The 14354-nt window shown below is 38.5% G+C and overlaps 1 long non-coding RNA gene across 1 annotated transcript in view; it reads left to right on the top strand.

Annotated features, from left to right (window-relative positions):
- Window positions 1-10853, top strand: part of LOC142415381 (uncharacterized) — a 30048-nt gene extending 19195 nt beyond the window's left edge. Inside the window, exon 3 of the long non-coding RNA XR_012777409.1 lies at window positions 4960-10853. This is a non-coding gene — a long non-coding RNA (uncharacterized LOC142415381). The remainder of the gene's footprint in view (window positions 1-4959) is intronic.
- The last annotated feature ends 3501 nt before the right edge of the window (window positions 10854-14354 follow it).

The raw sequence follows: 14354 nt of genomic DNA, 5'->3' as shown, positions 1-14354 counted from the left end.
TATGCATAGCTAGTATAAAGAGTGCTAGCTGAAGATTAAGTAATCAAAGTACAGAAAGTAGCATGAATTCATAGACATAGAACTCAGTCATTAAGATATAGGAAAAGAATTCAGGAAACAATATACGTGTTGGGTTTGTTTTTTCTTCATTCTCTCTTCCCCCTCCCCCCAAAAGGTTTAATCCCTCCTTTTTAGCGATGTCTCCAAGACTAGACCATGAGGGGAAAAGAGAAAATTAATTATGATCCATTTGTTTTCCCATCACAAAGTATACTAGAGAGGGAGGAATCTGGTCTTTTAGATTCTACTTGAAAGAAATTGAAAAGTATGAAAGGGGATGGTGCTAGGAGAGAAAGAGCTAGTTGAAAACCCTTGAAAAATGAGGATTGCTGTGGTGCTGTATACACAAGGCTCAGGTAGTATGCTTCTGCTTTAAAGAAAGTTAAGTTTTACTTCTTTTACTACTTCTATCTGAAGGGAGGAATCCAGGCTTATTTAAGCTGTAATGATTGCACATCTCCTATTTCCTAGCTTGAATCCCGTAACAGTGCAACTGTATCTGGAATCTGCAAAACAGTTCTTTCTGGATTAGAAGTTACTTAATCACAGGGTGGAAGTGTTTTGGGAAGAGTCCCCCAAGAACTTTTAGAGCATAAAGCCAAGACCATTTTTGAAGCTTGTCAATAAAACAAAACAAATGTTAGGGGTAAAGTCTCTTATCTACATGCTAGGTCCTCACATTCTGCCGTAGCCAAGTTGGATACCCAAACCCAGCTCTGGTGGCTGGTTTTCAATAGGTCTTTCAGTCTCTCCTAATGCAACTGGTTTACTTTGTATAAATGCACATGAATAGGAGCAAAATTCTGGAACTTACTTTGTCCCAAGCAATTGGCCTACATTATTTGATAATTTGGAACGAAGGGATGTCTCATCTAAACCAGAAACTTTGTCTTGGAACACTGAAACCTTTCCTGACAAAAGCTTCACCAAAATAAATTAATTTCCATGCAAAACTTCTGGCTTTGAATCTCATTTTCCAATGAAAAGCATTTTGTTGAAAGATTCTTGATGACTTCTCTTTCTGAACAGATACATTTTGAGTAATCACTGTGTAGGACAAGGAAATATTTGAAAATCATGAGTTTCATCAGTGTCATCCAACAGATGCATTTTTGCATAGGTAATTAACTTGAAAGAAATATACATAAGCATTCTCAACTGGTTTGCAGTTATTTTCAGGGTATAGCGAGTAATCTAACACTGCATCCAAAAGCAGCTCTTTATAGATGAGTAATCTTTGCATATGAATAGATTTTGATCTGTGAATGACTAATTTCTTCTTCTGAAAGAGATTAAACATCTTTTGCTTCCCGTTAGAAAGCAATTACAATTTGTGTGGACAATTCAGTATTGAACACTACAGTTAGATTGGAAACTGTATTTCACTCTTAACTTGTTCAGTTGCTTTTGATATTACCCAACAAATTCCACAGAAGCAGAATCTTAAGGCCATTCAAGTACTTATATTATATGCTACATTGCAAGAGAAGATGTGATTACAATATATCCATGCCAGTTTTAGTACTGGTAGAACAAGTAAAAATAACAGTTAAGATAATTTGTTGGATGTCAACCTAGAAAGCAACTTTTATATACATATTCCCTGGGGGCTACTATAAGTATTTATGCTAAAGATAACTCCAGTCAGTTTTATTGACCTTTAGACATGTGACAATATTAAAGAAAGATGCCCACCAATCCTCTAACACAACCTTCACTGGGAGTGTTGATACACTCTTTGTAGGTAACTCAAATGCAACATTTGAAGAGGTTCAATGTTTATGATATAGGAACTGTTCAAGAAGTTACTGCTAACAATTTATTGGATATTTCAATCTTTGGGCATAGTTACTGGCACTAAAGTTTCTGAAATACATTTTTCTTGCGTAGTCTCTGGTCACCATTTGCACAAAAGTTTCTGTAAACTGGACAGGCATCACTGTAGATACCCAGTGTCTCAAGAATTTTTCCTTCCCCCAGTGGATGACCGACTTGAACATTCTATGTCTTACTACTACAGTATAGAAGAGAGACCACCAAAGCTCTGCTAACATGGCCACTATGTCTTTTGTTCCCCATCTGTCCTTTTTAAAAGACAACACAACATGGATGTAAAAGCTACCAATATTGCGTTAAGATTTCCACAACTGTGTTGAAAAGAGCTGTGAAATACTGCATTCTGCTTGTTGAATAAGAAAAAGAATTTTAATCCGTTGGTAGTTAGAGACACTTAAGCAATGAGATCATATCTTTTTATAATCTCAGAATTTAGTGTGTAATTGAAACCAGGAGAACAAAAAACTGTCTTTTGAAGACAAAATGTCTCTATTGAGTATGCATTGACTCATATTTGGAGATACAGGATACAGAAAGATGGGACTTGGTGCAGTTTGTCATAATCAAAGGGGCAGGGTGCAATAGCATCAGTGACATTTTTCATATAAATTGATAGTTAATAATATAAAGGCATGGTGGCTGTGGAAAATAGGAAGAGAGGCAAACACTGGATAAGAAGTATTAGTGCGAAGGCTACACTGGTACTTCAAGGACAAAGCATTCATTTCACCAAACTCTGTATCAAAGAATGATGGTCCTACTGACTCCATGGTTCATCTCTAGTATCTTTGTCCATAAATAAACACTTTAGTCAGTAATCTCTTTCATTTACAGTGATCCTGATCAGAATATGAGTGCTTATTATGGCATCTATTTAGACTTAAGAAAAGTGGTGTAACAACCAAATTTGAATGTGGACAATTATATAAAAAATATTGCACAAGTTTCTTATTAAGACATAAATGTGTAAAACTTGGCTCTGGTTTATGTAACAGTTCTTCTTCATTAGCCCGCACTCAAGAATTTGAGTAATTCTTCAGTGAAATAATAAATTTTCCACAAGCCCTTGTTAGCAAGTAAACTTTGAATAGAAGTAGCATATGCTCGTGCAAGTTAGAAATTCACAGATTCATCAGCTCTTTAAACAATAATAATTGCTTGCATACTCCTGAATGATATTAGCCTGTCATGGCATTCTTTCAGCTTTGTGTCTGTAAGGAGAATTGGGTCAAAGAAAGAACCAGAAAAAGGTAGGCAAAGCATTTATTTTGGGGTTGGAGACTTTGAGGGAAGGACTGTGAGCTTTTGGCAATATGTGAAGCAATCCAAATGCAAAGCCTGTGAAAGAAACCAGATTCAGAAAGGCGCTGGAAAACACTTTGTGGGAGGCACTCACTCACAAGATCGGAGAGAGCAATTAAATCCAGGAAGCTGGCAGGGAGACTGAGGTGGGTGGGTTAGGTGGAATTGAATCAGGTTTTGGTTTATTTTTCACAGCACTACACTAAGCTAGTTCTTACAGCTTCATTCTGGCAAATGGATGTGTCATTAATCAGCAAGACAGGATACTATAAACTTGATTTTGAAATTGAGGGCTGCCTATCTGCAAAAAGGTAGCTATTAGCATCCCTCACTTTTGTAGCCAGAGGAAACGGTTCCTTTACATTGCAGCCACTTTCTGCAATAGATGTTCAAGTCACATCTGGTTCAGTTGCTCTCTTACATCTCTTGGCTACTATTTCCTTCTGCACAGTAGAAAATAGCAGCAATGTGAAAAACAACATAGGAGCAGGATACTTTTAACTATCCTAATGTGATCTCAGAGATCTGTGTATTAGAATGTGCTTAGAGAAAAATTTTTGATAGAATAGGAAAGTGATAGAGAAGTGATTTCCCTTGCATCCACTCACATACACAAAACTACACTAATCTGGGTTCTAGACAGATTTGAACTCCTCTTAAATAATTGAATCTTGTGTAAATCTAAAAATAATAAAAATAATAAAGTAGCATATCATTAATTTCAGCATTCTTGCTAGTCTTTCATATACAGGTTCCTTCAATTACATTAGGAGAAAGGAATGATTATCAAATCTGTTTTGGTTTTTAATCTCAGTACATAGGATCATTGACTTCTGTAATGAAATCTAGTAGTATTTTCTCAGGAATAAAACTGCTACAAGAATCTCCTCTTCTACATGCCCATACAATCCCAAAGCATCACCTACCATTCACAGTATAGGGGTGGAAACTTTGATAGGAAAGAGTTAATCTGAGCAGAGGAAGATAAAATAGCCAGTTAGGCTGTGCATCCACCAATTTGTAAACTAACTGCAGGGATTGTGTAAATTCCTGAGTTCTGGTTGCTCTAGTCAGTGTTGCCACATAGGCTTTGAGATCTGCATACTTATAAAGTATTTCTAAACAGTATTTATTTAATGTATGAGCTGAATACATTCAAACGGGACACACAACTGGTACAAGGCTCTCTTGTGTACCTTGCGGAAACAAAGAATTAGAGCTGTCTCCAGTCCATGTGTAAAATTAGTTATGGCATTAAAATGCTTTTCACAACTAACATAGTACCAATTTATCATACATTAAATGCTTAGCTCTCTCAGGATAGTAGCCATATAGTTTTGTACTTAGTGAGCAAGATATGATATACTGTTCAAAGCAAAACCATATCCACAATTTGAAACCCTTGCTCATGACAAAACAAGACTTATAAATGTATAGCCAACTTTAATATATAATCTAAAGACCAGAGCTGCTTCTGCACCTTGCAAACATTATCTTTGATTAAATACTGATTACAATCTTCCCTCAGATAAAAAAAAATGTATATATATTTATGTACATAATTTCAAAATCAAAGCCTTGTACTTACTGCATCTTCTTCTGCATGTCATCTGATGGCATTGGGAACAGATCCCAACATCCCAGAATGCAGCTTGGCAGGTATTAGTCTCCCACTTATAATGGGCTCTCTAATTGCAATGCATTTTTTTCCCTTTTGAACTAGCTAACTAACCTGTAATTTTTCTTGGTATCTGCCCAAAGGTAAATGAAGTATCTGATACACCCAAGGAATTCCTCATCTGCTACAGGTGACTTCAGATTGGGAGTTGCCATCACCAAATAAGAATGAATCTACATGTAACCAGGTTTCAATAATATCCCCAGGCAAGACAGATCGCTCATGCTTCCATTTTTATACTGTTTATTAGTTCTTATAAGAAGAACAGTCAAGCCTGCATGCAACTCTCCTCCCCTGAGCTCCAACACAAGACTGAAGCTGAGAGAGATTCTGATCATTGAGCAAGTATTGACTTGATTTAATAAGGCAAGAAGAACCTCAACGAGCAATTGCAATTGCTGCTGCTACCCACTAGCTTCAGGTGCTTAGCAATTCGGCAGATCAGCAATGAGTATGCTTAAGCTTGACCCACTTTTTCTTCCCCATTTTGCAAAATCAGGGTTATTCTTGTTATTTTGCATTTGGCACTTTGCACTTAGGCAAATGCATTACAATAAAGTATCTTCCACTGTCACAATTTGAAAAGATTCTGCTATTAATATGTCTAGCTGTTAAAAGTCAATGTGTATGTAAAAGTGGGGAGGAGGCTGCAGTATTAAATGCAAATTAGCATGCAGTGATAATGGGTCTATGGCAGCAAAAAAAAAAAGGGGGGGGGGCTTGAACTAAAATACTAACTCTTCTTCCCTTTTCCTCGTTTTGAGAAGCACTGAATTTGTCCTGCCTTCTGTTCCTTCAGCTATTCCTATAGCCTCTTCCTCCTGCTGGCATCCTCAGTGGCAGATAAGAGACTTACTGTCCTTACCAGCTGCCTCTTTTCTCCAGATTAGGATAGTGGCTGCTGGGTGGCCTACTTGTCTGTCAGTGGACAAAAGTTTGCCCTCTCACTTAGGGGGTAAACACGCAGCTTCTCAAAGAGTGGAGCCACTGTGACCAATATAGTACTTTTTCTTCAGTGGTTTCCTCTGTTGAAGATCTATGTTCTGCAGTGCAGCAACTTCATGGACTTCTCCTTTCTGCAAGAGCATAGAGGGCAGGCAAAGAGGTTGCTGTCTTTCTTTTTTTATTATCATGCCCATTCTTTCATTGTGGCCTCTGCCTCGTTCCACATGTGGGAAAGTAGACAAGAATCCTGAGAATAGTATAGGACAAAGACAAACCAGGCTTTTCACTGAATATACATGAGCTTTGGGTAGAAAGAAAATCAATTATCTTGTGGGGAGATGAAATGTTTCCCTAAAATGTTACCCATCTGGTCTACTGGGCAAGATAATATCGCACTAGAAATACACAGCCTTCCCCCAGTAAACCATTTCCTTTTATTTGTAGTCAGTCATTAGATAGGCCCTGTGTATGCCATGGTATAGCATTGTTCTGCTTCTGGACAATCCTTTTTTTGTACTACTAGCAAGTCTCCACTTACCGCTGCAGGTGTATATCCATGCAGATTCAAATTAAAAATAGCACATTGCATGTAAGCCAAATGCAAAATCTTGTAGTGAAGAAACTAGATTCAGAAATCACAGGCACAATCTAGACAATGCAGAATGAATGTTTCAAAACATGCTAAGACAATGTCTGCCAGTATCATTGCCTTTCTCTGAAACACAAAGCCATTTCAGCACACAGGTAAACTTAATGAAATTTTTCTTTTATATTTCTGGTAAAACATTCACTTTCCTAATTATGATTCTCATCAAGAGATCAACGACTTTTACTTATATCTTTAAGTGCATTTTTAAAAAAAAAAGTCTGAGCTAGACACTTACCAGAAAAGTAATCAGTCCCAAGTACTTGAAGTTTGCCTTTTGGAAGGCACAGAAGGTACAAGATTTATAATAGAAAGTCTGGGATAGCCTTTACTCTAGATAGCAGCACTGCTTTCTCTGCCTGAAGTTTCAAGCTTCTGTATCCAAAACGGTTTCATGTCATTTAGTTCTCATAACTACAAGGTTCGTTTCAAACCCACTACAGATTTTCTAACAAAACAGGTTGAATAATTTTCCATATGAAAGTTGGGGAAACATACTCAGTTTTAGCCCGCTTTTTTAGGTACCAGTAAATTGGTAGACAAACATTAACTTCTAGTTTCCTAGTAAAAATAGTAAAATTATTCCCATGTATGTGTTAAGAAGTAAAGTAACTCAAGTAAAATTGAGAAAAAATAAGCTGGTGATTGGGAAGACTAAATTTCAGTTCAGCGTAAGAAAATATTGTCCTGGTATCCATAAATTCATGGTTTTAGTTCAAGCAATTTTTCTCCATTTCAGTTCACACTTGGATTATAAATGATACACCACGCGTGAACAGTGGGAAGCAGGCTGTGGTTCAGTAACAGTCTCTGACATAACATGCCAGGCTTGGAAGAGCTTTCAACACTAGTTGACATGTTTGGGGCCTCTGCTTAGGAACAGCTTAAGTCCTGCGTTGCCCACCTGCAGGTTCCCTGCTTTTAGAAAGAGAAAAGGACATTGTAAGTCTTGTGGATATTATAAAGCAGAATCATCTATTTTGGGTAGCTTGTTGGCAAGGATCTCTATGAGATGATTCTTTATGTGTATGGTGCTGCTTTGATCAGCATGTGGATACAGTGGGAAAGTTTAAAAGATTGTAGGTATGTGTGTAGACATTTTACAAAAGCAAAAACAACCTACAGGTGCAGCTAAAAATACCTCTGCATAAAATTCAGTCAACTAGTTAAAAATGCTAGTAAAGTCCCAGTGTCAGAGGGTGTGAATCTGTCATCATTTAGCAAAAATATTTATTCTATTTTTTCCTTTAATACAATTACTTTAAACTAATCGGTGTTTCAATAATGACATACTGTAAAAGATGGAGATCTGGGGCTTGGCTTCTATAGTGTGGTTCAGCTTTTAGATTTTTTCTCCAGACTTCTGTGTACACGGTTTTATTTGTATGCAAACAATATTTGTGCAGGTGTCTACCTGGTGTTTGGGGCATGCAAAACCAGGGCTTGCCAAAACTTTGATTTTTCTTTTTTTTTTTTGTTCCTTTTCCTAACCAAACAATCGTTTCACATACCAGAATGTTTGGGCACCAGAAGGATGTGTTCTTCCATTTCAATAAAAGTCCACATTCTTTAGGGAACTACTTACTGTTTTCTTGTACTGCAAATGAATACGGGTACAAGATAGAGTAGAATAAAACTTTGTGACCGAATTCTGGGATCTTTCTCTGCTGCCTCCAAAGTAAGAAGGTTTCTGTCTTAACCCCCTGGCACTTAGTGCTACCTGATACATTCCAGGGTAACAAAAGCTGATTCTCACCAAATTTGAGGCAGGGGAAAAGAGTGATCCCTGGTTGGAAATATTCAAAGGAGGGAACAAGCTAAGGATCCTCAGACATGAGGTTCTTTAAGCAGGGACTTCTGTACACCTTCTGGAATCAAAATGAGCAAGTATTAAATTTGAGTATCAAACTCAATCTGCTTGTATTCAATTGATTGTAAACATTAATATATTTCTGAGTATCAAAATGAACAGGTATTCAATTAAACTTCCAGTGCAGTATGATTAAAAATGAAATAAAACCAAGCACATCTTTTGTGGGAGAACTGCGTAAATATAATAGGGTTTTGTGCAGGGATCAGTTCAGTGGCAAAGGGAACATAGTTCATTTTCTTGCAGATGCTGGTCCGTCCTTTGGCTTTGCCAAAGACAGTAAGCTAGATTTTAAAGCTGAGAACATGACACATAATATACACTATACATCCAAGTGGTATAGATAACCATGCCCACTTGACATTTCCAAACATAAAATCCTGATTTCTGTTGCTTATTTGTTTGCCAACAGATTATTTGGACTGTAAATTTTCATGCTGGGTCTCTGCACTAAGGTAATATTGTGTGTGTGTGTGTGTTGCCATATGGATAAAATAGCAACAATCAATTGCTCAAGAAGGAAAAAAGTAAACTTTACTCTATTAAGCATTTTCCAGCTATTTCTTTGAAGCTGTAGTGTGCCCCGCCTTTCAAGCAAGTGCTTCAAATTTGGTGAGTTAGTTGCTTTGGTTAAGGATGTGTCTATTGACATCTTGTAGACTGATAAAGTTCCCCTTGCTGGACATCTACCGGTTTTATTTACAGGCTGAATCACTTGTTCATTTACAGTCCCTAGCAAACTGAAATAATTAACAGCATGGGCTTCTGCATGGGCTGCAAGGGGACAAGACTGTGCCCATTATCCTTTCTTATGGTGGAGAGAGAGTTTAAATGTTGAAGCCCTGAAAACTAAAACCTCTGAAGAAACTTTTGCATGTTCCCCAGAGCATACCCCATGATCACTGTGCTTTCAGGGACATGCGATAAAGGCAGAACACAACACCCAGACTTTGCATGAGTCTTTTAACGCATTTACTTTTTACTTAGAAGGTACACCAGAAAGAAGATATGATGAAGAAAGAAGATAAACAATATTGCTGTCACTTGGGTTCCTCACTACATTGAAACAGATCTGGGACTGTGCTAAGTGTCTTTCAGGCTTCTACAATTCTTTTTTGCTGATCTTGACCTTCCTTCAGAACTTTATCTTTCTGCCACTCCTAAATGTCAGTTTATTTTGACATCATTCTGTCCTACAGTTCCACTGGATCTTTCTGGTACAAAAGCCTGCTTGTCCCTTCCTCTATGCTACTCATAGCTTCCTGTGAGCTTCAGTGAGTCTGTTTAGGTTCCCTCACCACTAGTGGAAACTGTGTATCCTTGAGCAATTTACTTAGCCTCTGCCTCGGTTCCCCATTTTGGAAAAGAGGAATTGGTATTTCATGTCCCCTACCTTTTGTCTTGACGTCTGTTTCAGTTATAAGAAAAGGTAGGGTAGGGTTTCATACAACACATGTAATAACTTATTTTTACTGAGCGGTGAGAGGAAGGATTTCACAAGAACGTGGACACACAGAGGGAGAGAACCTGGACACACGCAAGACTCGGAGAGTTAAGAGAAGTTACGATTCTGAGGCAGCTGAAGAATTTAAGAGTCAGGCAGAAACTCCAGACCTTCCTGTGTGCTGAATGTCCTGGCTGACATAGGCTTTGATGATAAAGGAGGATATTATTGCTTTTCTTGCAGCTTCTGACCTGCTGCCAGATATTGTCCAACTGTGGACAGTCATCAAAAAGCTTGGGATTTTTCTTCTATCAGAGGGTATGAACGACTGTTATTTCCTTAAAATGAATTCCAAATAAATAGCTGAAATCTATTAAACCTCAGACTATCTAGGAAGAAAATGTAAAACCTAAATCTTCAGGGGGTGAGTTTGACAGTTTTCTGTTCTAACGAGAAATTCAGCCTATTCACCCATCTTTATTAAATAGAGGCTTCAAAGGATTTGTTCTATAGCTGAAACAATACTTAGATGAGGTATCACAGGAGCCCAGCAGGGCTGAACAGCAAGAAGGTGAACCTCTGCTCTGCGGGTACAGTGCCTGGCTCAACGGGGTTCAGATCCTACCTTAGCCTTCTGGCTCTTTCATAACGGCTGTGAGTCCTCACACAAACTCTGCCTTGAGTTACGCTAAATCAGACTCACCGACTTGGTGAGTTGCGTAGCATAATAGAGCAATGTGTTTAGTTCCTCTGTACTCTCAGAATCTCTCACTGTAAGGTGCACTTAATCAGCTATGAAGTTGCAAACTTGATGTGCTGCAAAACTATAAAGGAATCTGCCATGTTTATATACATAAGTAACAGGCATTTTGCATATTTACTTTTAGGTCGTTTCTGTTTAGAACACACACAGCCTGAGACACAGTGAAACAGCTTCAAATGCCCGCCTGATGGTTGGTTCCATTAGCTTTTCCTCTGCTGTAAATTAAAATATATAGGTCCAAATTTCTTCTACAAAGTTAATGAGGGAAATGAAGAAATGTAAATTAGCAGTAGTTTTTAAAATATTTGGATTGTGTCTTTTAAATTGTTATATGTTGTTATAACATTTCATTTTAGCTATACTATTAAAAAACAATTAACTTGCATAAAATGCTGCATGTGAAGTACTTTACACAGTTGGGACAACAGAGGTTTTGTCTTCGAGTATTAGAAGGAACCACAAGAAATATACCCATGCAGTTTTAAACGTCCACTTAATACTGGCAGGAGATCACTTCCAGCTTTCTTTAGAAAGCACAGTGTGAGCTACTGTACTTAAGATCAAGAACCAAAGCAAATCTAAAAATTGCGTAACACGCAAGGCCAAGGAAGTAAGGTATTGAGTCCTGTTGCTTCATCCACTGCAATAGACTCCGTTGCAGCAATGTGTTAATAAACTGAAGTAAGAGGTAAGACAAGACATTGCGATGTCTCAGCAACGTGAAACAGGGCTGGTTCGGGTACACGGAGTTGAACTTTCAGTTTAGCATGAAGGAGCAGAACTTCACAGCTCTCACAAATGCTAATGAGTCCCATGACTAAACTGTGGCATACTTGGAAAATGCAATCCGTAATACATATAATCTCAATCATCATTTGGAAACTTCTGACCTATATGCAAACTTCCAAGGAGCTGCCACTGCAGATACACTATCACTGCAATTACAGTAGCCATGGAGCTCGAGTATTGTGTATATATAATACATTGTTATGCAAACACACATCTACTTTTAAACCTCAGTTTCACAGTCATCGTGGTTTTAATTTCAAAGCATCAAACAGGAGGCAGAAATAAAGTCTCCTGCAAATAGACCTCGATTAAATCTAGAAAGAATTTTTACAAACAATTCAAACACAGGCAGTCTGAAACCCTAAAATGGAACTGTGCTGGTCAGGGAAGGACAGTCACAACAAATGTTGCACTTAAAAATGCAACTTTGTACTTGGTAAAACTTAATTCTTGTGCTGGTTTAATATTTAAATAGGAAAGGACAATTTCAAAGATTATTAGATTTTTCCTCAGAAAATGAGGAAATTCCCACCAAATTCTTTATATGAGATTCATTAAATGCCCCTTAGAAATAGCACTTGGCTTTTCTGTCTGATCTCAGACTAATTACCTTAACCTTGTGAAGCAGGTCCAGCAAGTATTTAATCCTGACCCTTTAGCCTGGATTCACAGATTCACTAATCTTCCATATGTCACTGTACAATTAAAAGCACTGCAAAAGCTGTGAAAATATTATTCCCCCCCCTCCTGCCCCCCCTGAGACTCACCAGAGCCTGAAACTTCTTCCCACACCCAGCTAGTCCGCTGGCACCATCCGTAGTTTTTGATCCGAAGGAGAAATCCAAAGGCTGAGACGGGACCCTGGCTGGGAGGATGTGTGCAAGCAGAAACCAAGTGCACCTGGGGTTAACAGTTCTTAGGGAGAGCAAAGGCAAGAAGCTGAGACAGTCAGAATGATTTGCCTTTCCAAAAGGCTCTAATGCATTCTTTGTGTTAGCAGAAATACCTGGACCCACAGGCTGAACTCGAGTGTCACATGGGTGACAGAGCTAAAAAAGGCAAACCCACAGGCTTAATTTAAACTCCCCCAATATGTTAGCGTTTTCCCCTGAGGCTGCTTATGTGCGTCTTCCAAACTTTTCTGCAATTTTCCTGGAGTTTAATATCCCGCTCTCTTTGGTTTCATACTTTTTCACTCTTTTATTTTTAGATTCAGTATTTCACAGTGGTCTGTAGAGTCTGCTTGACGCCAGCAAATGTAACTGGATCCCAAGTCCCTGCAAGCCAGGAATTGCAGCCATGATCAGCATGCTGCCAAGAGCGCAAACCTTGGCACTGGTCAAAACCAAATAGTCTGAATCCTCTATTTATTTTATGGCAAGGCTTGGGAAAGGAGGCAAGAAGAGTTCATCAAAATGTAAAGAATAGCTGGGAAAGGTTAGGGCTAAGTACACAGAAATCAAAGATGCAAATCGGTCTGTTCTACAACAGATTTGTGTGACCAGACTTCCAAAAGCAAGAACAGGGATTTACAAAAAACCAGAGATATTTCATTCTCTAGTAACCTAGTAACAGGACAGGCATGCACAAAGCAGATTGCCTTTAAAAAAAGGCTTCTGTCAGCAAGGTTGACTTTAGTGGAATAAATAAGAATAGGCTGCTTGGCAGTAGGTCACTGCTGACAATAATCTCACAGGTCAGATTTTCCAAGTTATGATGGCTCGTTTGATACACACGTAACTGCAACTGCCAGTTCTGTTTAGGATTAATGTAGGCCACCATCGTCCACCCAGCCTTTGGTGAGTAGGTGTCAGGTTTTTACCTTACTCTTTCACGGTATGCAACTGGAATAAATCTGGTCTCTGATACTAAGGAGCTGAATTACCTCGCTTGAACTTACTTGTTAATTTTCTATCACTTCTGGCCCTTTCTTTCTGTAGCAGAGAACAAAATGAAGGATTGCCAGTTTATCTGATTGAGAAATTGTTCATCCTAACTATTCTAGGATCTGTAACTATGGTAACTAGTGTCTACAACAGAGTGTGACGGCTTCACGGAAGAAAAAACAAGTGTATCGAGGCACTTATTTCCCAAAGGTGACATGATGAGTCAGCAGCAGAGCCCAGATTAGAATACAGTGTTCAGACTGCCCATCCCATACGCAGCTCACTAAACCACTGCTCCTCCTGCAGCCTCCAGGGAATAAAGTTCATTTAGCTAGGTGGTAAATGCTCAACTTCTGCCCTCACACTTCACCTTGTTATTTATCTCAGTTTTGGCAGGCTTAATTGTTTGCTGCCAAGAAAGAGTGCAAATCAAGAAAAACAGAAAAAGCATTGGTCTTACCATGGAACAAAGGACACTGCAACAACAAAACTCCACTTGGAGAGAACAAGAACACTGGTCTGCCAGTGCATTGAATATGTAGATTGTGTGTAACACTGAAATTGCTTGAAAATTATTTTTTGACAAGGCAGCTTTTCTGTCTCTTCATAAATAGCAAATGCAGAGTAAAAGAACTGTAAAACAGAGATCCTGAAGAGAGCAACTAACATTATCTGTCAGTTTTCTCCATTGCATAAAGAAGGTTCTATCTTTTTTTTTATTCCTGGCATATTTAAAACTGGTTTGGGCAAATTATGTAACATTAGCATGTTCCCTTGGCATAGATGGTATTCAGTATTCATACTTGCTCAACTAATTTGAAACTTGGACAGCCAGTCTGAAGTAGTTCTGCCAGCTGTAAGTGATGCCACTTTACATACACGCAGGAGGTGTTCTGCCTTCAGTGGTCTGCTGTGGCATGAACTGGGAAGAGATGGTAATAACGTGCCCTGTGTGATCTTCTGCTGTATTCTCATCCTCTAATTTTTCAGTTACTCTTTGTATCACAGTTCCCCTTGGTTCTCCTTGATCCTCCTGGTTCATGGTTAACCCTTCATTCTCATTGTCCCAATTAGCAAACTCTTAAAAGGAAACACAAGAAAACTGATACTATTTACCCCCGACACTGAATATCAC

Source organism: Mycteria americana, chromosome 11 (genome assembly GCF_035582795.1).
Source record: "Mycteria americana isolate JAX WOST 10 ecotype Jacksonville Zoo and Gardens chromosome 11, USCA_MyAme_1.0, whole genome shotgun sequence".
NCBI classification, from domain to species: Eukaryota; Metazoa; Chordata; class Aves; order Ciconiiformes; family Ciconiidae; genus Mycteria; species Mycteria americana.
Note: the sequence above shows the minus strand (reverse complement) of the source record. Positions and strands in the feature narration are given on the sequence as shown.